The sequence below is a fragment of the Moschus berezovskii genome, chromosome 5, assembly GCF_049115385.1.
Source record: "Moschus berezovskii isolate FMDL1 chromosome 5, NW_MosBer_1.0, whole genome shotgun sequence".
NCBI classification, from domain to species: Eukaryota; Metazoa; Chordata; class Mammalia; order Artiodactyla; family Moschidae; genus Moschus; species Moschus berezovskii.
This window is the reverse complement of record NC_142464.1, coordinates 23,235,577-23,259,960: the sequence shown is the minus strand read 5'-3', so window position 1 is coordinate 23,259,960 and position 24,384 is coordinate 23,235,577. Positions and strand designations below refer to the sequence as shown.

General features: G+C 38.0%; 1 long non-coding RNA gene and 1 other non-coding gene across 3 annotated transcripts in view; one reads left to right on the top strand and one right to left on the bottom strand.

The window, feature by feature from the left end:
* LOC129562195 (uncharacterized) overlaps positions 1–24,384 on the top strand; it is a 126,422-nt gene that overhangs the window by 28,374 nt on the left and 73,664 nt on the right. For both annotated transcript variants that reach the window (XR_016037411.1, XR_016037410.1), the window contains exon 3: positions 3,432–3,571. This is a non-coding gene — a long non-coding RNA (uncharacterized LOC129562195). The remainder of the gene's footprint in view (positions 1–3,431; positions 3,572–24,384) is intronic.
* LOC129562222 (small nucleolar RNA SNORA70) lies at positions 5,414–5,548 on the bottom strand. Its single transcript, XR_008687142.2, has one exon. It is a non-coding gene; the product is annotated as a small nucleolar RNA SNORA70 (small nucleolar RNA).

Sequence of the window (24,384 nt, the reverse complement as noted above, 5' to 3'; positions counted from 1 at the left end):
GATGTTAAAAAGTCTTTTGGAACATTGTCTGTTTTGCGAGTTTTCACATTAATTTCTTGGTGTAGGACAGTGTTCTAGAAGTTAGGAAACTCTGGTTCTATGGTCTGCTAGGAAAAACTCTGTCATCTGGGCCAATCTTCCTCTTTGAATCCTTTTCTCACATAAAATATTAATATACTGTTATTCATCTTGTATGTTGTGAGAATCAGATGTAATTGATATGACAATGGTTTAAGTACACAAAATGCTATGTAAATTTAAAGTGATGTTATTGTTGTTTACTGTCAGTAGTCACATATGGACTCATGTCATTTCAGGGTGGAAGAAATGGTGGTGGCACCAAGTACCTCCGAGAGGGCAGAGAGATGGAACTGTACAGCGGTAGAACTTTCCAGAGCTGTAATGTTTGTCTTGCATTAAGATACTCATGTGGTCACTTATTTCTGGATAACCAGTGATCCAACTTCTCTGAGTCTCAGCTCTTTTATTTGTAAAAGAGAATAATATTTACTTCTCAGCTTTGTGAGGATTGCGTGTAGCAGTATGTAAAATAACAGCCTGTCACATGCTCTTTCAGGAAATCCTCAAATAGCTTAATATTTTGGAGATGAATAGAAGTCAATAAATATTTAAGTATTACCATATTGTGAAGAGTTTCAAGTATTCTTACTTGTATAGCATGAGAAAGGTACAAGATATAGATGGCATCTTTATTTTACAAAATATATTGGAGCTATAACTAAAAAATTTTAGCAAATGACAATACTACAAAATCTAATAATTTGTAGTTCCTTTAAATGTATTTATATACACAATCAAACAATTCATATAATCTGTGAATAATGGCAGGTAGTGAGCAGAATAATGAACCCCCAAAGATGTCCATGTCCTAAATCTCTGGAAAATATGAATATGTTAAGCTATCCACCAAAGGAGAATTAAGATGCAGAAAAATTAAGTTTGCTAATCAGCTGACTTTACAATAGGGTGAATCCTAGATTATACAGGTAGACGTGTGTAATCAAAAGGTCCTTAAAAGAGGAAGAGGGTGGCAGAAAAGGAAGAACCAGAGAGGTGGCAGCCTCAAGAGTTGGCCTGATGTTGGTTTTAAAGACAGAGGAAGGAGGCCATGAGCCAAGGGGTGTGAACAGCCACTAGAAGCTGGACATTCCCAGGATACGTCTTTCTTTGCCTCTAGAGCCACCAAAAAGGGATGCTGACCTGCCAACACCTTGACTTTATCCCAGTGAGACCCATTTTGGATTCCAAACTATGGAACTATAAGATAATATATTTGTGCTGTTTCAAGCCACTAAACTTTGCTAATTTATTACAGCTGCCAGAGACAAGGAACACAGGCAGTTTTGTTTCTTTCTAACACTTTTGCTTCACTTTTTATTTTCTGATTGCATTGACTGAGACTTTCAATACAATGTTTAATAGCCGTAGTGATATTAAATATCCTTTTCTTGTTTTTGATTTTAAAGGAAATATTTCTAACATTTTGCTATTAAGAAACTTGTTTATAGATTGTGGTGATTCTTTTTTTTTTTTTTTTTTTTGGTCACTGGGCATGGCTTAGAGGATCTTATTTCCCCAACCAAGGTTTGAACCTGGGTCCTTTCTAGTGAAGGTGCAGAGGCCTAACCATTGGGTTGCCAGGGAATTCCCAAGACAGTGTTCTCATTTTGTTTTTTTTTTTAAGAAAAATGTAGATTTCCATGGTAGTCCAGTGGTTAAGACTCTGCCCTTGCAATGCAGGGGGTGCAGTTTCCATCCCTGGTTGGGGAACTGAGATCCTATTAACTGTGTGGCACGGCCAAAAAAAAGAGTAAAAAAGAAAGATATTTGCTGTAGGTTTCTAATATATTCATCCCTATATCATGTTAAGGAAACTCAATTCTTTTTGATTTTTATCAGGAATAACTGTTGAATTTTATCAAATGCTATATTTCAGTCTCTCCATTCTTTTGCTATGTATTTCCTCTCCCTCCCTCTTTTTTGGTATCAAGAGCATAACATAATTAGATATTTTTCCCTATCCTATATTTTTGGGAGGGGTGATGAGTCAGGGAGGAAAGTACTCATTTAAAATCAAGAGTCCTTTGGCCCTTTAAGTAAAAAAGGTATCTTTACTGTTGTGGAACTCTCAGAGCACTGCTAAAATGGTTAGATGAATTAAAAAAGAGAAGTGAGAGCTCATTATGACAGTATATTGTGGACAGTAAACTTAAAGTAGCAAATAGTGCAAAATACATCACTAAAACCTTTAAAGATAAATGCTCTCATCCAACATTTTGAACCAATTTTTCCATTACCCCTTGCGTTTGTTTATGTTTGTTTGTACTGATATTTTATGAAAGGGAGACTGAATAGGAAACGCCACAGTTATTCAACACCATGTGGCTCAGATAGTTGATATTTTGATAATCTACCCGTCATTTCAGCCACAGGTGGAGTCAGCAGCTCTTTCTTCCACAGTCTGACAACATCAATGTGCCTATCTGTTCAGCCTGTGACTTGATATACAGGTTCAATATAAACATGGTTCACCTGCTTTTCTTGTTCTCATATTCCAACCTGCCCTTCCACTTGTAAGTACAAACTCATAAATTAGCTAGAAAAGTTTGTGTCTGGTTGGCTGCCTATTGTATGCTCTGCTGAAACACGTTTTCCACATGGGACTTTATTACTCTTGGATCTTGTCATTGCCTGAATGATAGATTTGAGTCGACACTCAAATCAAGTTCCAATTCAAGCAAATCCGAGTACATTTTAGAGTGGAGATGTGAGCGAGGATTGAGGATAGCAATGAAGATGAAAAGGTGGAGTGGAAAAGCATGCCAGAGAGTGAGGTGTTATGGATGAGGACAGCTTTGAATAGAGCTGCTTCTTGGAGCGGCCCCTGTGATAGAAATGCTGACTGAGCTACAAGACAAGACATAAGGCATGCGGACTGCCTGCATGTCTTGAGCTGTGGCGGGTGTTGATTTAGGTCAAATGCTATTGGAGAGCAGCATTTTCCAAAGTGTTCTCTGGAGACTGTATCCTTTATCCTTTTCATGGATATTCCAGTACATATTCTTTATTTAATGATTTTTTTGTGTGTGTGTGTGGAATACCCATTACTAGTTCAGAGGATATTTCTAGAGAACACAACTTGGTCCAAAAGAAATAAGGAATAGATCCCTTAAGTCTTTTTTGTTTTCACTATTTGACATTGTTATTGATTGGATATTGATGTAAGAGAACAGAAAAGAACAGGCCTATAGAACTATGTTATCATGTCTGAGTTAATGGAATAATCATGCAGTTTTTAGCAAGAATTGTATTCTCACTGTTTCATATTTTCACACTCAGTTGCTCATAATATCCTTTGGGTTATTGTATCCCTTTGGGTTATTGCTTTCTTCCACTTATTTATTCAACAGATATTTATTGAGTGCCACCTCCCTGCCAGGCATTGTGCTGGACATTCAGGACTGATGAGTAAACAGCAGAGACTCTCTGTGGAAGCATACCATGAGAGTGCTGGGAGAAATTAAACGCAAAATGCAAAGGGAGCGCAGAGGTAAGAACGTCTAAATTGAGACACAAAGTCTAGATGAGAGTTGGGGAGGTGAAGTGGGGTTTCAGGTGAAGAGGCGATGAGAAAGTGACAGACTGGGGCTCTGGAAGTGACAGAGAAGAGCTTGGGTGAAGAACTGAAAGACAAGGGCAGGTTGCAAAAGTACAGGGGAGGGAATGATGAGAGTTAAGGCCAGAGAATCTTTTTTTAAAGTTTACTTACTGTTTATTGATTGATTATAAAAGGATGTAGATGAAGAGCCAGAGGGAAGAGATGCATAGGACAAGGTATGTGGGAAGGGCACAGAGCTTCCATGCCCTTTTCGGGTCCATCAGTCTCCCCAAATCTCCATGCATTCACCAAACCAGAGGCTCTCTGAATCCCATACTATTAGAATTTTATGGTGGTTCATCAAAGACATTAACTCCATTTCCAGCCCATCTCTTTTCTCATAAGAAAGGGGGGTTAGGCCTGAAAATTTCAAGTTGTCTAATCATGATTTGGGCTTTCTGATGATCAGTCCCATCCAAGAACCCACCCAGAGTCACCTCATTGAACAAAAACATTCCTATCACCCAGGAAAGATGGGTGCTTTATCCATTATATATATTAATAAAATAGGTAAGTCTAAGTGAGTTTGTTGTTTTTGTAACTTTTGTCTCTCATCTATTCATTTAAAAATATTTACGGAAAATCTATAAAAATTGGGTTCATCTTCGGTATGCCATCTGGTAGAGGAGAGAGATAAACGTGATTATCAACAGCTTGATAAGTGTTTCAGCAGTGACAAAAGTAATTATTAGAGCATCGAAGATGGAGAATTTAAAGTTGGCAGGAAGGGGTGTTTAGGATGTTGACACATGGATTGGGTCTTGAAAGAGCAAGAATTCTTTTTTTGACAGAAAAGTAGGATTTACTGGTGGGTATGCTGCAAGGAGATCCAACCAGTCCATTCTAAAGGAGATCAGTCCTGGGTGTTCATTGGAAGGACTGATGCTAAAGCTGAAACTCCAATACTTTGGCCACCTCATGCAACGAGTTGACTCACTGGAAAAGACTTTGATGCTGGGAAGGATTCGGGGTGGGAGGAGAAGGGGACAACAGAGAAAGAGATGGCTGGATGGCATCACCGACTCGATGGACATGAGTTTGAGTGAACTCCAGGAGTTGGTGATGGACGCTGTGATTCATGGGGTCGCAAAGAGTTGGACATGACTGAGTGACTGAACTGAACTGATGCTTAGGGAGAGGTCTTCCCAGGTGGCTTGGCGGTAAAGAACCCACCTGCCAATGCAGGAGACACAAGAGACTTGGGTTCAATCCCTGGGTCAGGAAGATCCCCTGCAGTAGCAAGTGGCAACCCACTTCAGTATTGTTGCCTGGAAAATTCCATGGCCAGAGGAACTTGGCAGGCTACAGTCCATGGGGTCACAAAGAGTCGGACATGACTGAGCACACAACAAAAACTATGAGCAAGGAAGGGATGGTACTAAGGCTCTCCTAACTGCAGAGACTGTCATTTGTTCAGGGGTCATGATTATGGATGTATCTGACCTGTAGCCATCTGGGATAAGCTGCTTTTCTGCCACCATGTTTTCAAATTCATCCATATTAAACCCAGTAAATCCCCATTTCTTGGAGATATGGATCTTTTAGTAGCCAGGGAACTTGAACTTGGTTCTGCAGAGGGCCTCAACCACATGCTCCTTGTTCTGCAGCTTGGTGTGGATGGACATAATGTTTTGGTTAATGGCTACTATGGCCTGGGGCTTTCCAAAGGCACCTCACATACCCGTCTGGAGCCTAGACTGGAGATAGCAGGCGGTTATAAATATCCACCAGAAGGGTTGTCTCCAAGGTCCCTTAGGGCAGCCCATTCAGGCCACTGGCTGCATACACCACTAAGGAGGCTGCTGTTTGCGGCTGTTGCACACTGGGCCCCCATGGGGAAAAGAGGAAGGTCAGCTTAATTGGCTGCAAAAAAAAAAAGCACGAATTCTTCAGATGGAATGTGAGGATGGGATGGAGACTGTTTCAGGCCTAGGAAGCAGGCAAAGGGATCCTCATATAGTTTAACATGGGGTGAGGGTTGCTGACCAGCAGGAAATGATGCTAGGCAGAGTGGGATCACAGAGGGCTTGCTACTTTATCCCCAAGTAAATATCTGCATGATAATGGGGGACCACAGAGGATTTTAAGCAAGGGAATGGCATGGTTAGTTTTCTGAATGACTGTTTTCATTGACGGTTTTGGCACATGCATTTGACATATAATGAAGAACATTACAAAAATCTGCTGTTAGGTTCATTGGAGTTGTGCCCTAAACAATAGCACCCTCCATGAGAAATCTCACATAAGGTATTTCTTGTCAATCAGCTTTGATTCTTTTGAGGAATTAGTATTTTCACTTTACAGATGATGTAAACATGTTATTGACATTCTTTTTTGTTATGGACACCGGGAAGCTCAGAGTCCTACAATTTTAACTCCTATCTTTTCATTACAACTTTCTTTGTGACCTTGAACTTTGTTTAAGTCTGGTTTTCTTGGTTATTTTTAAATGTATGTATTTATTTTCTTTATAAGTGTTTGTTTAATTTACTTCAAATTCTATAGGAAATGAAATAGAAAGATAAATTCATAAATAAGACACGGCCATATTTGCTTTCTTTAAATCATCACCCTCAGAGTGACATGGAGTATGAGGTGGAGGGGAGTTGGTTATTAGAGGCAGGGAGGCCATTTAGAAGGTTCTTCTAAAAGTCCCCCCAAAAGAACTGGGGGAAGCCTAGATGGACACAATGGTAATGGGGATGAGGAGAAAGGAGGTGGATCTCAGAAGATATTAGGGAGAGAGACTTGAAGGGATTTGTTAGTTAGTTGCTGCACGTGTGCAGCAGCGGGTGGGTAATGAGAGGCAGGTGGTGTCTAAAGGAGTCTGACGTTTCCGTCGTGTTTGCTTAGATGGCAGGTGGGGGACAATACATTCACGGTAATATGGAAGCTTGGAAGAGGATCGGGTGTGACGATGAGGGAGGCCTGTGGGACGTCCAGGTAGACGTGTCTGCAATAGTTGGTTTGCAAGTCAGAAGAAAATCTGCATTGCCGATAATACCTTGATCTTTGTGGGAGTAAATGAGCTTTCCTGGAGAAAAAATATGGTGGAGAAGAACAAAAGAAGCGTGGAGGTCAGAATCCTGAGGATTATCATTTAATCGTCAGGTAGAGGGGAAAGAGCTGGCAGAAGGAAATGAAAGAAAAGCAGGAGATATACTGTTGATGGGAATGTAAACTAGTGCAACCAGTATGGAGAACAGTATGGAGGTTCCTCAGAAAACTAAAAACAGAGCTGTCATATGATTCAGGAATCCCACCCCGGGCATGTGTCTGCTTAGTTGCTCAGTCGTGTCCGACTCTCTGTGACCCCATGGACTGTAGCCCACCAGGCTCTTCTGTCCACGGGGATTCTCTGGGCAAGAATACTGTAGTGGACTGCCATGCCCTCATCCAGGGGATCTTCCTAACCCAGGGATCAAACCGGGGTCTCCCACATTGCAGGTGGATGTTTTTACTATTTGAGCCACCAGGGAAGCCCCCCCCCCAAAACTATAATTCAAAAAGATACATGCTACACTATGTTCATAGCAGCACTATTCACAAAAACCAAGACATGGAAGCAACCTCAATGTCCATTGGCAGATGGATGGATATAGAGCATGAGTAATGGAATATCACTCAGTCATAAAAAAGAATGAAATAATGCCATTTGCAGTGACACAGATGGACCTAGAGATTATCACCCTAAGCAAAGTAAGTCAGAAAAAGACAAATGTCATATGATATCACTTATATGTGGAATTTAAAATATGACGCAAATGAAGATAACTATGAAACAGACTCACAGACACAGAGGATAGACTTGTGGTTTCCAAGGGAGAGGCGATGGGGAAAAGAAGGATTGGGAGTTTGGGATTAGCAGATGCAAACTATTATATATAGAATGGATAAACAACAAGGTCATACTGTATAGCACAAAGAATTATATTCAATATCCTGTAATAAATCATAATGGAAAAGAATGTGTATATATATATGTATAATTGAATCAGTTATACAGCAGATATTAATATAATACAGCATTATAATTCAACTATACTTGAATAAAGTTTTTTTTAAATGTAGGAGAAAACAAGAGTGAAGGGACATGATATGGGAACTAAAGGAAAGAGTGTTTAAAAGGGTGGCAATGGTATTCTTGCCTGGAGAATTCCATGGACAGAGGAACCTGGTGGGCTACAGTCCATGGGGTCACAAAGAGTCAGACACAACTGTGTGACTAACACACAATTGTCACCTGCATCTAACGCTATTGGTAAGGGCAAGAAAGATGAGGGCTCTTTTAGTGAGGACCTAAAAATAACTGATGACCTTAGAGAGGCATTCAGTCACTCATTATTCAATACATTGATGTGACTGCTAGGTACTACATTCTAATCCCTGATTTGATGTGGTACAGATAAGAGTCAACTGAATATAAGGGAGTTTAATTCAAGATGGATAGTTCTGGAAGAAAAGTGAATTTGGAGGAGAAGCTCAGTATAGTTTTTACGATCTAATTAACAGAAAGTATGAGTCTTTTTTTTTTTTTTTTTAGAAAATCACTGTAGCTAAGCACTAAGTTGAATGGCAGTGTTACAATACCGTACAAAAGTAGAATAAGATTCTTCATGGACTGTGTTTAAATCAGAGAAGACAGACCAAGGTGTTTGTGAACATCAATAAAACTTTATAACAATACAATTCATGACCATGTTTGGATTAATATTGTAATAATTACACACTTTTTACATTATGAAAATAAGTCATAAATAGTGTAAAAATAATTATGAAGATCAACTTCTCACAAACTAGGAACCCTGAAAACAAGTTAAAAAAGCAAATAAAAACAAATTAGAAACTGAACACAAGGCAGTTATCTCCAGGCTGCAAATAAAAAACCATTTGTGTCTTTTGATTCAGTAATCTCAGCTGGAGAAACGATAGTGAAATGAAACAAGAAATCAAACAGGGAGAATTCAATCTTTCAATTATTTACACTATCAAGAAAAACAGGTTTGTGCCATATTTACAGTGGTAAGACACAACACATTCTTAGAATAATCAATTACATGAGACTGGCCCACAAAACATTAAGAAAAATATGCAGTATAACGCTTGCCAAAATATTTTTTTTTGCATTTTCTCTCATTTTGTATTTATGTGATCTTTTTTGGCAATATAAAAATAGCTGCACATAGAGATGAACTTTAAAATGTAAAAAATACAAATAAAAATATATTTTCTAAAGGAAAATCAGATACATACATCTTTTAAAAATGTTATTAAATTGCATGAAACATTTACAACAGTATAAAGAATATTCACATAAATGTCAATAATATGTAAGACATTCTTTTGTGAATCCAATTTGTTAATATTTCTGAGATATATGAGAATATCCACTGCATTTTGAGAAATGTTGGTACTTTGTTATCAGTAAATCAAATGTAATAGGTCAGGTTGAAAAAGTCTTCTTATTCCCCAAAGGACAGTTTTGTCAATAAGTAGCATAGCGTAACTTCTGCATTTAAATACATTAAAAAATGAGAAATGCCATTAAAGTGTTTCAGTATTGAATTAGCAAAAACAAAATCCACTTAAAATTTAAGTTGTAAGGGTATCTCTGCTATGGCATATAGGAAATCCAGCTGATATGAAGCTATTTCAACAAAAACGGGAAAGATTAGGGACTGAAGGTCTTTATATTCTAAAATAACTTAGCAGAATCATAACTGGTCAAGTATGTTAATTCCACTAGGAATGAATTGCTTTAACAGCTAGAATCACAGGTGACTTAATCATTATTTTTGAGACTATAAGATTAACTTGTTGTGGTCCTGACTTTTTAGAGATAGCAAGGTTTTGTTTGTTTTGGTAAAAATTTTAAAAGTTCATTTTTGGTAATACTATTAATATAAATTCATTATCAAGAAGTAGAGAAAAACAAGATTTCAAATATCAATATCTGCATGTTCCTATTATCATTTATTAGGAGACATAAAAATATGACCCACCTTAACGAGCATTGCTTGTTTCTGGGCCAGATTATATACAATGGTCAAAAAAAAGAATGAAATATTGTGTTAACTTTTTCTGCTACAATAGAAACATTAAAAATAAAACTTTGGAAAATTAAGCATGTTTTCTCAGTGATAAAGATATGATACCAGTTAATTTTTCCATTAATTTGATCATGCTGATTTGATCATTTCCAAACTAGCAGAGAGGTGTGTGTGTGTATATATATATAGTAGACAAAGCATATATAGATTGAACTACTGGGTGAATCAGAGTTCTTACTGTCTCATCAGAACATCATGCACAAGGTTTAAGAACAGATAATTTTTGGTAGAAATTAAAGATATTCTCATGTTTTCTATGAAATCAAATAAGAAAGAAAAACCTTTCATGACTGCTTTTCATAATGAAAATGAAAACTAGAAGAAAAATTTCAGCATATTTATGTGTCAGGTACTCTATGAATGTATGCAGACTTGTCTAATGTTGGTTTTGTCACTCAATCAAATTATATAAGCTAAAAGATGAAAGTTGATAAAGGCATATGATACATGAAATGAACATGAAATAAGAGGATCCACAATCCAAATAAACACACATCATCTAAGGGTACGCTGTTTTGTTTTCTTTTACATTAAGAAAGACTGGTCATTGAACCATAATTATAGTAAATCCATAAACTTTAAAATTAAAATCACACACTAACAGTTTAGGAATGCTATTAAACAGAGAAATGAAATTATCCATAGTAGAATTGCATTTTCCATAAAGAAAGAGAAATACATTAGCACCAACATAAATGGAAAACAATTTAAAAGCTAAAACACATACCAATTTGACATTCTTAAAAGATGCTTATCAGAAATAGAACCTGATCTTGACTTATTTCCAATGTGCCTCTCATGTATTTTTTCTTAATTTTCTATCCAATGAGAAATTAAAAGAAAGAAAACTTAAAGAAAGATATGTATCTGCCAACACATATATCAGCAGACACATTCATGAGTTCATTAGGCAATTACTTGAGGATTTTCTACGTTGATAACAAAATGGATGATTTAAAATATTTTAATAACAAAAGCTGAAAATTATGCATGGTGATTAAGACCTAATAATTCCATGGAACAAAGAGGAGGACCACGGTCCTTTGGTTTTCCCCAAAGAAATAAATATATTGAAAGTTTACAGCTTCCTTTAATCATGGAATAAAAATCAATTGTCAAATCAGTTATAGAGCAAAACCTCAATATACACATAGGATAGAACAGTATTCTAAAGGGCCGTGTTTAAAATATATATATATATTTTTTGTATGTGAAATGTTTCTTTTGATGTTGAGGTATTTTCTTTTGAAGCTGTGCAAGTTTTAAATAGTGATCCATCTTGATTCCTTTTTCTGCTAGAGGAGTAGAAAGAAAGATAGATAGGAAGAAATACAGCCACCAGATTTTTCTCAAGACACTACTGTTTGTTTTCCTGAAGAGGTTGTAGCTTTACCCGCTTTAGTTCATTTTTCCAAACCATTTAAGACAAATTGTTTCAGACATTGAAAAAACACCATATCCTAGCCAGCTCATACAAGAGATGGGTAGAAAATGCCCTCTTTCGTTTGAAAAATGCTAAATTGGTTTCCAAGTGTGGAATGTTACTAGAAATGTTACCAATTTGATTGATAGATTCATTCAAACATCTTTCAGTTCTCGAAAACGTAATAGAAACAAAAAGAAGGCATTTTGTATAATTGAGCATTTGATTACATAATCTGAAAGAGATCATAAGGATCTTAGGATCCCTGTCTTACAATCGTATCTTAACTGTTGTCACCAGAAGCGAATGGTGAGGTAATTTCCCCTCTGCTGGTGAAAACCTATACATGAAGCCAGAAAATTTCCCACAAAACGGCCCAAAATGAGAAATTACATTGTCCAATGGGTTGAAAGAGTGACTGCTCATTGATGATGTTCCTCCTAATGTAATCCTTCCACTAGAACAAGTCATTTCAAAACATGCTAGCAACTCTTCACTGTGCAAAGAATGCTCAGTCTAATACAATTAGGTAACTTGTGAGCAAGTAGTTGAAAAAATACTTTTAATGGCAACTATATTTCACAGCTTTCTGAGATCTCAGATTTGGTCTGTGCATAAGACAAACATTTAGAAATATAAAAAAGATAAAAGAAATCTAAATATAGATACAACTTAGATCTAAATAGAACTACAAGAAATAGAGTTAATACTATCAAATGTGACCAAATCTTGACTTTATCTGAACTGATAATCACTGTGTATGTTATATTCATCCTACAAAAAAAGTCAAAAAGCACTGAAAAATGGCTTAACTTTGATGCTTTACAATGACTGAACTAAAAATGGAGCTTCTTTTATATTCTCCTCAATTATTCAGAACAAGAGAGGTTAGCAAAAGCTCATCTGGACCATTGGTGTACCAAGTTGCAAGGCTTTGAAGACAAAAAAAAAAATTGTTCAAAATAAATGTGACAAAAGCTGAAAAAAATAGTTTCCTGAATATTCCTGGGACTAAAAGAAAAAAGTATTAAAAAGAATGGAAAATATCTGTTTCTAGAAGTTTGTAGAAAATGTTTAACACGGGTTGGATCTTGGATGGGAGCAAGCTCTCACATCAGCTTCTGTAGATAATGTAGGGTGAACTCTCCTACATCTTCAGGAAAGGTTGTCTCATCCACCCCCTTCCCGGGATTTGTGATTTCTTCAGCATCCCAAGCTTTGGTGAGATGTACACATGCTTTGTCTTCAGGAACAGGGACTGCCATTCCAAGAAACTCCTACCCCAAAGAAGTGCTATATGCCTCTGTCATTTTCCAAACGCACCCATTTTAACACTTGCTGGAATTTGGTTTATTTAAAAAAAAAATCCACTATTCTGGGTGCCCGCCATTTTGTAAACCTCTTTTCTACTTGGTCACACGAGAGACAGCGCATGAGGCTGAACCAATCCTCTATCCTTGTCTTCAGTGCCAAGGGCAACCCAAGGAAAACTGGTGTCAGCAACCCGCTCAGCCCCTGGACGTTTTAACCAAGGAGGCCACACGAGCCCACAATATTGGAAGCTGAAGATCTGTAGCTGGGACTGCAGCGCCCGTAAAATACAAGACCATTTGTATGTGTGCTCTCCGCCACCTTATCACTTTTTGGCAATAAGCCACGGTGTAACCCCCTTGAGATGACAAAAGAAACAAAAGCTCCGTTGTGATCAAATGACTCATCACGCGGCATGCTAGCATCTGAAGGTGCACAGCAAGCAGGCTTGGCACACGATCATGCTCTTTTAGTCAGTTTCAGTGGGCGGCATGGGTGTGAACAGCAAAGGTGAGTAGGGCTGCAATGGCAAACTCTAATATCAGTCAGTATAGTATATTTTCATAACTTTGAGTTCATATTTGGTCACAATTTCATGTAAACTATCTCATGGCGCTTTTTGCCCATGCAATTAACAAACCCAAGGTAAGAAAATAGCAAGAACAATCAATTTCTATCACTGGGTCCATATAAATACATATCTTCACATAAGATAAAGAGATACTGATCTATATTTTCTGCAGGCTTCTTACTGGTTTCATATCTTGCCCGATTTTAGATGTAAGGGAAGAAAAGATGGATATGTGTACGACAGCGAACAGGAAGAAGCAGCTACATGTAAACATATCTCAGACTTGTACAATCTGCAATCCAATTTCAACTATAAATATAAAAAGTGGACCATTATATACACAACGTCATGCTCGGAAGGTTAGATTCGTCACTGCAGGAAAACAAACAACAAAAAAGAGAAATATAGAGAATTAGTAGTTTAGGATAAAAATTCCCAATTGGCTTTTAAGAAAACTGGTAGAACCCTGAATAGAAGTTTTTTTTTTTTTAATCAATGAGCCAATTGATATGTCCTATACATTACTTTTCTAAAACTCATCAAACATTTTATCCTAGGTTCAACCCACATTTTTATTTTGCTACTGAGAAGTCTGTGGGAAGTGTTTGCCTCAGTAACTATTCTGGGAAAGCAGAAAATTAGAATTTTATCACAGACACACCATAATTAAAATCCATGTTCTATGCATGGCTTATATAATCGTCTCCAAGCATTAAAACACAAGTGCAGTGGCACTGCTTATTTCACTGACACTCAACTATAACACTCTACTGTCCATGTTCTTATTTCCTCTTTTTGGCCATGCCCTGCTGTGAAGGGTGTGCAGTAGCGACCTCTGTTGTCAAGTCTTCAAGCTGTATGACAGGTTCTATTGTGATCTCAAGATCTAGAAATGTCCGGTTCCTTGTTCTGGGCAGCCATAATTACTAAGGTTGCCCTGGAGCTGAAGTTTTAAGTCGGAGAGAATAGAAGAACTTTGAGGTATAACTTATAGAGCAGATCTTGGTGACAAACTTGACTTTTTCGCAAAGAAAAATCAGTGAGAAAAGTAGAATGTCCAGAGAAGGACAATGATAAGATCTCTCATCTCCCCATCACAATGGTGACTCATCCTCAGAGTCATCTTTCATTTCACTAATTAAAAATATTTGCTTTTATCTCTCCAGTAAAAACAGATGCTATATTAAGTATGCGTAAGAGGCTGGGTACTCTGTGATCTTTAGCAATGACGTTCACTTAGTGTTACACACATCACGTTAAGGCCAGAGAATGTGTACAGGAAGTATTATTCTTTCCTCCACACTCCCGCTCACCTCAAATTTCAAACAAATGCACTTTTTGAGAAACCAATGTTTTGTAAATAGTCTCCAGAATTTTAAAGATCCTTTTTTTCCCACCAAATTTTAAAACTTAATTTAAAAAATCTGTCACCTTACTTTAGGAAGATTCTGTTGCAAGCCTGCCCTATCTGAAAAAACAAAATTTCACGAAACATTTAAAAATGTGAAGGCTATAGGTATTTTTCCTATTAAGTGGTTTTTAATCTTGGATAAGGACAGATGATAACTTTAACAGCTTGTAAAGATTTTCTGAACCAAGAGTTCTGCCTTTTATTCACTGTATGAATTACAATGTGAATTGATACATCATTATTCTTCAAAAACAGATAACTGAACTATATCTAGAAAGAAAAGTGACTTGAATAAAGATCAAATAGTTTTACATGAAAAAAATTATTATTGAGAGTAGCATAAAAACAATAGGACTTGTTCATTAATCACAGTGCTTTCTACTATGGCTACAATCTGAATTTTCAGTCAAACCTTTATCACTGTTTTCTAGAGACTGTGTGTGTGTGCTGTCATATCTGACTCTTTGTGACCCCATGGACTGTAGCCCAGCAGGCTCCTGTGCCTGGGATTTCCCAGGCAAGAATACTGGAGCAGGTTGCCATTTCCTGATCCAGGGGATCTTCCCAACTCAGGGTTTGAACCTGCTTCACTCTGGAGACTGCTAAACGTAATATTCAAAAAAGTGGTCCACTAAAACAGGACTAAGTAATCTACTGGCCTTTTTAAAATAATATCACTTAAAAATTAATTTCATTTGACCAACAGCATATTTGAGATGGCTTATACTCCTTGGAAGGAAAGTTATGACCAACCTTGATAATATGTTAAAAAGCAGAGACATTATTTTGCCAACAAAGGTCCGTCTAGTCAAGGCTATGGTTTTTCCCGTGGTCATGTATGGATGTGAGAGTTGGACTGTGAAGAAAGCTGATCGCTGAAGAATTGATGCTTTTGAACTGTGGTGTTGGAGAAGACTCTTGAGAGTCCCTTATACCGCAAGGAGATCCAACCAGTCCATTCTAAAGGAGATCAATCCTGGGTGTTCATTGGAAGGACTGATGCTAAAGCTGAAACTGCAATACTTTGGCCACCTCATGCGATGAGTTGACTCACTGGAAAAGACTCTGATGCTGGGAAAGGTTGGGGGCGGGAGGAGAAGGGGATGACAGAGAATGAGATGGCTGGATGGCATCACCGACTCTGTGGAGAGGAGTTTGAGTGAACTCCGGGAGTTGGTGATGGACAGGGAGGCCTGGCGTGCTGTGATTCATGGGGTCGCAGAGAGTCGGACGCTACTGAGCGACTGAACTGAACTGAAGTTGGCCACAGAAGAAATTTTAGAACATTTCATTTTTCTAATTGTTTTTTTTTTAATTGAAGTATTGTTGGTTTACAATGTTGTGCCAACTTCTGCTGTTACAGCAAAGTGACTCAATTTTACCCATGGATACACTTTAAAAAAATATTCTTTTCCATTATGGCTTATCCCAGGAGACTGGATATAGTTCTTGTGTTATATAGTAGGACCTTGTTTATCCATTCTAAATTTAATAGTTTGCCTCTACCAACCCCGTCTAATTGTTTCCTTTCTCTCCTTTTGGTGGAGGAAGATGTTGGGAGAGGATGATCACAATGGTTTGCATTTGATTGTGTTGGGGAATGTGGTAAGCAATATTGAAGCTTTATCACTGAGTTATTCTCTTTACTATTTAAAAATTTTATTGAAGTCTAATTGATTTAAATGTTGTGTATATTCTTTATATAAAGAGAGGCTAGATTTAGGAGAGCCTTAATCTTATATAGGGCATAGTATATATTATGTGGAAAAATCAGTACCTAAGGCTGGATGGCATCATCGACTCTGTGGACATGAGTTTGAGTGAACTCCAGGAGATGGTGATAGACAGGGAGGTCTGGCGTGCTGTGATTCATGGGGTCGCAAAGAGTCGGACACGACTGAGCGACTGAACTGAACTGAACTGAACTGAAAAGGGACATTTCTGATTTTCTGAGCAACTCACATTAACTCATAAAATGGTCTGGCCATTTTATGAACCAACAAGATAATGAATCTTTTGCTTGTTGCCATTATTTTTATGTCTCACAAAAGGGACATGGTTTCGACCAAGTTCTGAGTAGTGTCAGAGGCTGAATAAGGTAGGCCTTTCACATCTTCCATGTAAAGCGTTCAGATGACTGGATTAAAAAATCATGACAGGATCAGATTATAGGGCCAAGGTTAAAGAGCAGATGGTAATTCCAGCTCAGGGTGGCATTAAAAATTCTGAGAACAGGGGTTATGACGGTGAAAGGATAGTTTTCTCAGGTGAAGAAGACTATGATGACAGGCTCATCTTCCCAAGAACCGGTTGACCTCCGATGTGACGGAGCTAGTGGTCTGACAGGCTGAAAGTGGAGTATGGGAAGCTCCTGAATAAATGACTGGGACAGAAGGGTCTTCTTTCCTTGGCCAAGGGGGTGGGAAAGTAGTTAAGCAAGAGAGTGAGTTTCACAGGATCTCCTCACCAACAGAGTCGATGAGATGAGAGGTAATAAGAGTCCTGCCTCTCCACGTCCTCTGCCGTCCTACAGTTTTGCCTGTGAAGCCTGCCAGTCCAAAACGCCCGAAAAATGATAAACAACAAGGTCCTACAGGACAGCACAGGGACCTATATTCAGTATTTTGCAATAAACCATAATGGGAAAGAATATGTATGTGTATAACCGAATCACTGCTGTACAGAAGGAATGAACACAATATTATACACTAAATTAACTATACTTCAATAAACTTTTTAAAAAATGACTGAATAAGCCACAAGTGTTAGGGAAAAAATTCAAAATGATGAAAGAGCATGTATACTTCCCTCAGCTCATTTTCACATCAGTGGAATTCCTTAACCTTAGGTAGCACACGAGCATGCTGAGGTTTGCACCGTTACAGTGTAAAGGTTTGGTGTTCTCTGGACAGCACAGCACTCAGATCTCTTCCCTCCTTAAAGTTCTGCCACTGCTTTCCACTGTCTACTCCTAATTCTGTTACATACTAGGTCTGTGCCCTTGGAAGTTACTTAACTTTTCTGAATTTCATTTCCTTCATGAGCGTCATTGAGGTTAATAATACCCTGTGCTGTGTGCCCAGTTGTGTCACCAAGCTCCTCTGTCCATGGGATTTCCCCAGCAAGAATACCGGAGTCGGGTGCCATTTCCTCCTCCAGGGGATCTTCCTGACCCAAGGATCGAATCTGCATCTCCTGCTAATATTGGCAGGTGGATTCTGTACCACTGAGTCGCGTGGAAAGCCCAGTGATACCCTATATTATTATGATGAGGATTAAATAAAGTGATGTCACCCATATGAAAAGGGTTATCACACAGCCTTTGTATACAGGTTCTCTATGAAGAATAGTTCCCTTCTCTACTGAATCCACACACAGTGACTATGGGTGGCCACAAGTAGAGTCTAGAGCAAACTGCTATCATAAAGTATATCAACTTAAATATAACCATATTCTCCTAAATAAATCAAGGCATCTTTGAAGAAAAAATCATTCTTACATTTTCTGCTTTCTCAGCTTTGTGACTAATATTGATTGACAGGGTTCTACCATGTATTTGCACATTTTATCTAAGTAATTGAGTATAAATAGAAAAGGAATCACAATTAAGAATCATTTTAAACAACAGGAGGAAAAGGAGTTTGACACAAGCAAACCATTGTCAAGATGCACTGCCCCTTTCCATTTTGAAGAAAAGAGTAAATAGGGAGAGGTCCAAATTACAGTGTTTGTTAGGTACTATTTTCACTCAACCATTTAGAAGTAAATCAGCAGTAAACACCATCAAAAGGTATTCTAGAGATGGAATCTTTCGCTTTTTAATGCCCATATACATTCCAGGAATGTCAAATTAAAAAAAAAAATCTGTTCTAAATGGAAAGGGCTAGGCCAGGTGAAGAGAAAGGGAGATTGCTTCTTTCAGAAATAACTCTGTAATGCCTACCTTTTGCCAACAGCCAGGCATGGGTAATCCATCTGGCCCCTATTTTAAAAAGAAGAATAAAAATTCCTCAGCTTCCACAAAAGTGATCGTACTTCATAATTAATAAGCTCAGAGGTTTAAAAATGGATTTATAGCTGTTAGGTGGCTTTAGTCATAGGCGTCTTTTATCCACCCCTAATAGACTACCCAACACTAGTTAAGATGAAGAAAATTCAAATGTTTTCCAAAGTGAGTACACATTTTGCAAATAAATAAAATATGAAAATATTTATTCTTAACGTTGAACAATGATTTGTAAAACCTAGTGGTCTACTTAGTTATATCTTTAGATAATAAATCTGTACTATTTCTCTTAATTTCACTAAAATGCATTTTGTAGTTATCTTTATTCAATAACTGAAAATAACTTCTCTTCCTGATCACTATGTTTCATGGCTAAATGCATGATAATGATGAGTAATCAGTGATGAACCATTTCTATCTGAAGTTTATAGCTCTTCACATGGCATATCTTTCAACTTTTCAAGATTGAAAGCAGAAAAAGTGATTGGATTAAAAGATAAGTAGTGTCTATATCTTTTCGGTAAAATGTTATCCAAAGTCTTTGTCAATTTTTTAATTGAAATTCTTCAGAAGCCAATTAACAAGTCCTGAATAAACAAAAGATTCTTAAATGTTGCAAAATTTATTTTCACTTAAGGTGTAAGCACTCTTCAGATACAAATGATATAAATAAGACAAGAAGAACTGACATACTATGAAGCATGCTTGTGTTTTCTCCCAGCAAAACGACTGTAAAATATTATTTATTGTCAATATCAAGCAAACAAAATAAAAGACTGGGCACATCATATTGAAATCTTCTAACTGCAATTATTGACTGAATAAAAATTTCTTCTATTATGCAATCTCTTAAAAGACTTGAGAAGCATAAATTTATCTTTAAAGAATCATGCTTAGTACTTAAGAATAATATAAGAACATGCAGACCAAATATAACCATCAACACAATCATAAAATGTTCCTTTACAGCTCAGAAAGTCAGAATATACTTTCTTTTTAATTGCTAAAAAAAAAAAAAAACCAAAATAAACCTTAAAATGACTTTATATGTGGGAAAAAATCGGTAATGCCAGATTGGTACAAGGAGAAGGATCACCCAGAAAATTTTAGATTTTAGTGTAAGAAGGATTTTGAGTTCATGCCAAATGGAGGTAGGGAAGATCTTTCTGCTTTAGGAAAGTGAGTTTCAAAAGGAGAGGCCATTAAATTGAAAAGGTTATGTGACAAAGAGGAGGATATGGGCTACAGACTATTATCACCTTGAGAAGCTTCAACAAGTTTGGTTTTTGTCTCTGTGGTCTCTTAACAGCATTCCCTTGAACTGCTTAAAACTTGACCACAGAAGCTTAACTTTGTAGATCTGGCCTTATTTAGAGCCTGATAGAAATTTAGTGGAAGTGGCAAAAATGCCTTTATTTCTTTTAAAGAAAAAAAGTTAACTTTAGGGGAAAAACCTGAGGTTAAAGCCTAGCTGTACCTTTTTTTTAATGTACTTTTACCGTCATCTTGAAATAGTTACTGGATAAACTGACATTCCCCAGAACACGGACATGGCGGCCATGTCAGCTGTGAGGACAATGTCAGGAGGTTAGTGCGCAGTCACTGATGGACACACATGCTTGCTCTCTTCACTCTGCAGAGGCACGGAAGGAGCTGTTCATGCACATGCTTCTGACGTGTTTATCATGGAAAGCTTGCTCTGGAAGTACCACTTTACACTGAGAGGGGTGAATACATAATAAACAAAGGAACGGCATGCAGGGTGGTAGGAAAGAGAAATACTGTACCAATTGGCAAGGGGCATCCAGCCCATCCAGGCCAGGCTGGCCTGGCTCCCCTTTTTCCCCCTTAACGCCACGGAATCCCTGTTTGTAAAGATTAACTCATAACGTTACTAAACAGAAGAAATCACTTGAGCACAAATCCTGCTAAAGAAATAACCACGATAACAAAAGACCGGGAGAGGAGCAACTCTGAAGGGAAAGGTAACAGCCAGCGAGGCTGGACAAAAGAAAACAGAGCTTGATGTGGTCCTGTAACCAGGGCTTGTCAGGGCACCTGGACCTGCTCTGGGGAGCGGGAGGGAAGAGTCCTGGCTCCTCCTCTGATCCTGCATTCACGCCCTGGATGCACATCAATCCTTGATTGCTGAGAAACCCAGGAAGAGCTGGTGGCCAGAGGCAAGGGGTGGCACACACCAGGAGAACCTGAGGGACTTTAAAGTCTATGGTAAAAGACCCCAATCAGGAGAGTGGGTACAATAATGTGTATGGGTGGGTCCCTTTGCTGTCCACCTGAAAGTATCACAGCATTGTTAATCGGCTATGCTCCCGTAACAAAATAAAACGCTTTTTGTCTTTTGAAAAAAGACCCCGTCAGAACTGCGCTGGTACGGCCCCTCCAGCTTGCTCCTCTCCCAGCTCAGCCTCCACATGGGACACCTGGAGACAGTTGCACAAGTCAGACATACCAATGGGCACGGTGCATCTAATCCAGGAGCACCCTGTTCTCCTTTCTCCCCTTTAGGCCCCTTTTTGCCTTTCTTTCCCTTTTCCCCCTGTGGATACAAGGGTTTAAATAAAAGACAGTTTTTATTTGGGGTGAGGGGAAGTAATGGTGATTCAAAAGATGGTTTAGCCAGTGAAAGTCAGGAAGGGCATTTACCACCGTGTTCTGGTTTAGATAAGGCATGACGTTATGAAAAAAGAGACTTTCAGTGTGGTGACGGACTCTGGGGAGTGAAATATAAGATTTCATTGAAAAGACTCAGCAAGATGAAAGAAGAACTTAAAAGCTGACACATCAGGAAGGAGGATCAGTGCTGACTTAGACCCAGTGCCAAGGTCCTTGTGAATGAGGTGTTCCCGCCACCGTTCCGGTGAAGATGGCAGATACCAACTGTATTGAAGTCAGCCGGTGGCAGGGGAAGTTGAGAGGAATAAATGCACAGCCAATTTGCAGTACCTGCCAACTTTTTCCCCCTAATCCTATCAGAGATGAAAGCTACATGAGCCATGGAAAAGGAAAAAATATTAACAGCTTGTATCTTTTTGAAATGTATCCAACTTTCTGACATCATTTTTTGTAGCTCTCATTTAAGCATAGTGTCTTAAAAAGATACTTCTCTTTCTTTTAACATTTTTTTTAGGGAAACTAAAAACAAATACATTGAGCCAGGTAAATAAAATTTAAAAGTGCTAAGATTTCTTAGCAATGTCAGTTGGAGAAACAGACTTATTTATAAACCAAGAGCTGTTTTTTAATTCATGCTTATTGATGTCATGCCAAGTATTCACAATGGTAAATGGGTTTCCAGCTTACTCACAAGGTAACAAAAGCAAAAAAAAAAAAAAAAGTTTTGTTCCAGAGGGGAAAAGCAGTTTGGATTCAGTTGGGCTAGCACTAAAAAGGAGGTGGGGAGGATAATTACATAGTGAGAATGTAGCCATGGGAATTAGTATTTAGGAATCAAGGTAAAGGTTGTGGAAGTCTGCATGGGTCACAGGGATGGAGGAATTAAGGAAAGGAGGCAAAAGGAGGAGAAGGAAGGAATGTACCTCAGCTGTTTCACATTAACATAAATGTCTCTGCATATTTATAGACAAGAAGCTGGTGCAGTGCGGAATACAAAATACTATGCAATACATATTTAAATGAGTGTATTCATTCTGCAATCAGGACGACAGATACAGTAAATCTGAATAATTTCAGAAGCAAAACAGCATCAACATTCAAAGACATATACATAACAGATATAGATGAGATATGCATTCAAATTAATGCATTCATTCTGACTGTGTGAGTGAAACTCCACATTGATCTCCCGTGTGCCAAAAAGATTGCATCAGAAGGCTCAGAATCAAAACCAGTTGGGTTTCTCTAATATCGGGGAAAGAGAAATTCTGTGTGGTTTAGTTGATCACAAGCAAAAACAGATTCGAGATGCCAGGGTGAAATGAAACGAAAGCAGGTGTGACAGGAAGTACCATGCGAGGAGTTTTGGGAGTGAATTGCTCACTCATGCAAGATGAATCAACACTCTTCTTCAGCAAATAACACCAGTTCTGTGACATAAAACTGATTTAGACTTATTTGGGAGGCAGTGGACTTCTCTTCACATAGGTGTGACTGACACCAGGTGTGCTGGGTGTTATTAATTTAGGACTCCATTCCTTCTTTGATTGGTTAATCAACTCAGATTAATCATTCAATGAAAAAGCATTGTCATATGAATGCTGACTTTAACAGGCTCAGGGAATAATTTTTCAACAATTCTTGGTGAACCTCAAGCTTTATGGAAAACAGATACTATTGTAGAGAATAATGTGTCAGTGTTATTATTAATCAGCATAGTTTTGCAACTATGTCTTTGTGGGTTTGAATATATAAGGGCTCTTGCTAATTTTTATCTCCAATGTCAAAGAACGATATACATAAAGTGCTCACATTTGTATCTAATTTCCTAAGTATAAAACTTCTAATAATGGAATCTGAAGTACAGAAATACTTTTGTATTGAGTGATTAACATTATTCTGAGGATTAAATTTGTAGCTTTAGGTTTTCACAAGTTATAATACTGGTAATTTCTTCTTTGTTTAAAAGATCATTAGAATAAATATCTTCATAATGATAATATTATTTTGAGTGGATGAAGTTTTAGACTCATACAATCCATTGCTGCTGCTGCTAAGTCACTTCAGTCGTGTCCAACTCTGTGCGACCCCATAGACGGAAGCCTCAGGCTCCCTCGTCCCCGGGATTCTCCAGGCAAGAACACTGGAGTGGGCTGCCATTCCCTTCTCCAATGCATGAAAGTGAAAAGTGAAAGTGAAGTCGCTCAGTCGTGTCCGACTCTTAGCGACCCCATGGACTGCAGCCCACCAGGCTCCTCCATCCATGGGATTTTCCAGGCAAGAGTACTGGAGTGGGGTGCCATTGCCTTCTCCCCGTACAATCCATTAGGTAAGTATAAAATAAATGCCTATAATCTTGAAGGCACACACACACACACCTTGGGCCCAAAGCTTTTACCTCAAAACATGTATATTTTATAGTTACAATTTACAGTTCGGAATAAAAGAACTTTTTTATGCCTCAGTTTCCTTGCCTATGAAATGTGGACAATGATAACACCAGCCTTAGGGGGTTGTTATGAAGAGTAAAAGACTCTCATATGTAAAGCTCTAGGAAAAACATAAAAACACATCAATAAATATGATGATATTGACAATGATGATGGTGACATTTTATATAACCACTCACGTGAGCTTTCCTAGCAGTGGGAAGCTAAGTGTTGTTTAAAGCCCAAAGAATACACAGAGGCTTAATATCCTTTCTGGGGCAACTCTCATTTGGCCTTGCTTTTTAACATCTATGAACTTCACTCTTAAAGAGAATTTATAGGGTTTTGAAAATAGTGTGTTAAGTAGAGCATAAATTAATCTGAGAACTGTGTGTGTTCAGTCACTCAGTCATGTCCTTTGCAACCCCACGGACTGTAGCCTGACAGGCTCCTCTGGCCAGGGGATTTTCCAGGCAAGAATACTGGAGTGGGTTGCCATTTCCTCCTCTAGGGGATCTCCCTGACCCAGGGATTGAACCTGCATCTCCTGCCAATACTGGAAGGCTGATTCTTTACCACTGAGTCCCCTGGGAAGCCCAATCTGAGAAAGAGAATTGGTTTAAATTTGAACTGTGGAAGTACAATTTCAGCCACTTTAAGATTCTCATTATTCTACAGAGGTTTCTTTTTTTTCCCCCTTCTTCATCTGTGTCATATATATATATATATATAATTATATATAACTATTCTTCAAAGAAGAAAAAGTGGTTTAAAATAGCCATAATCCAAACTTTGTTTCCAGACATAAAA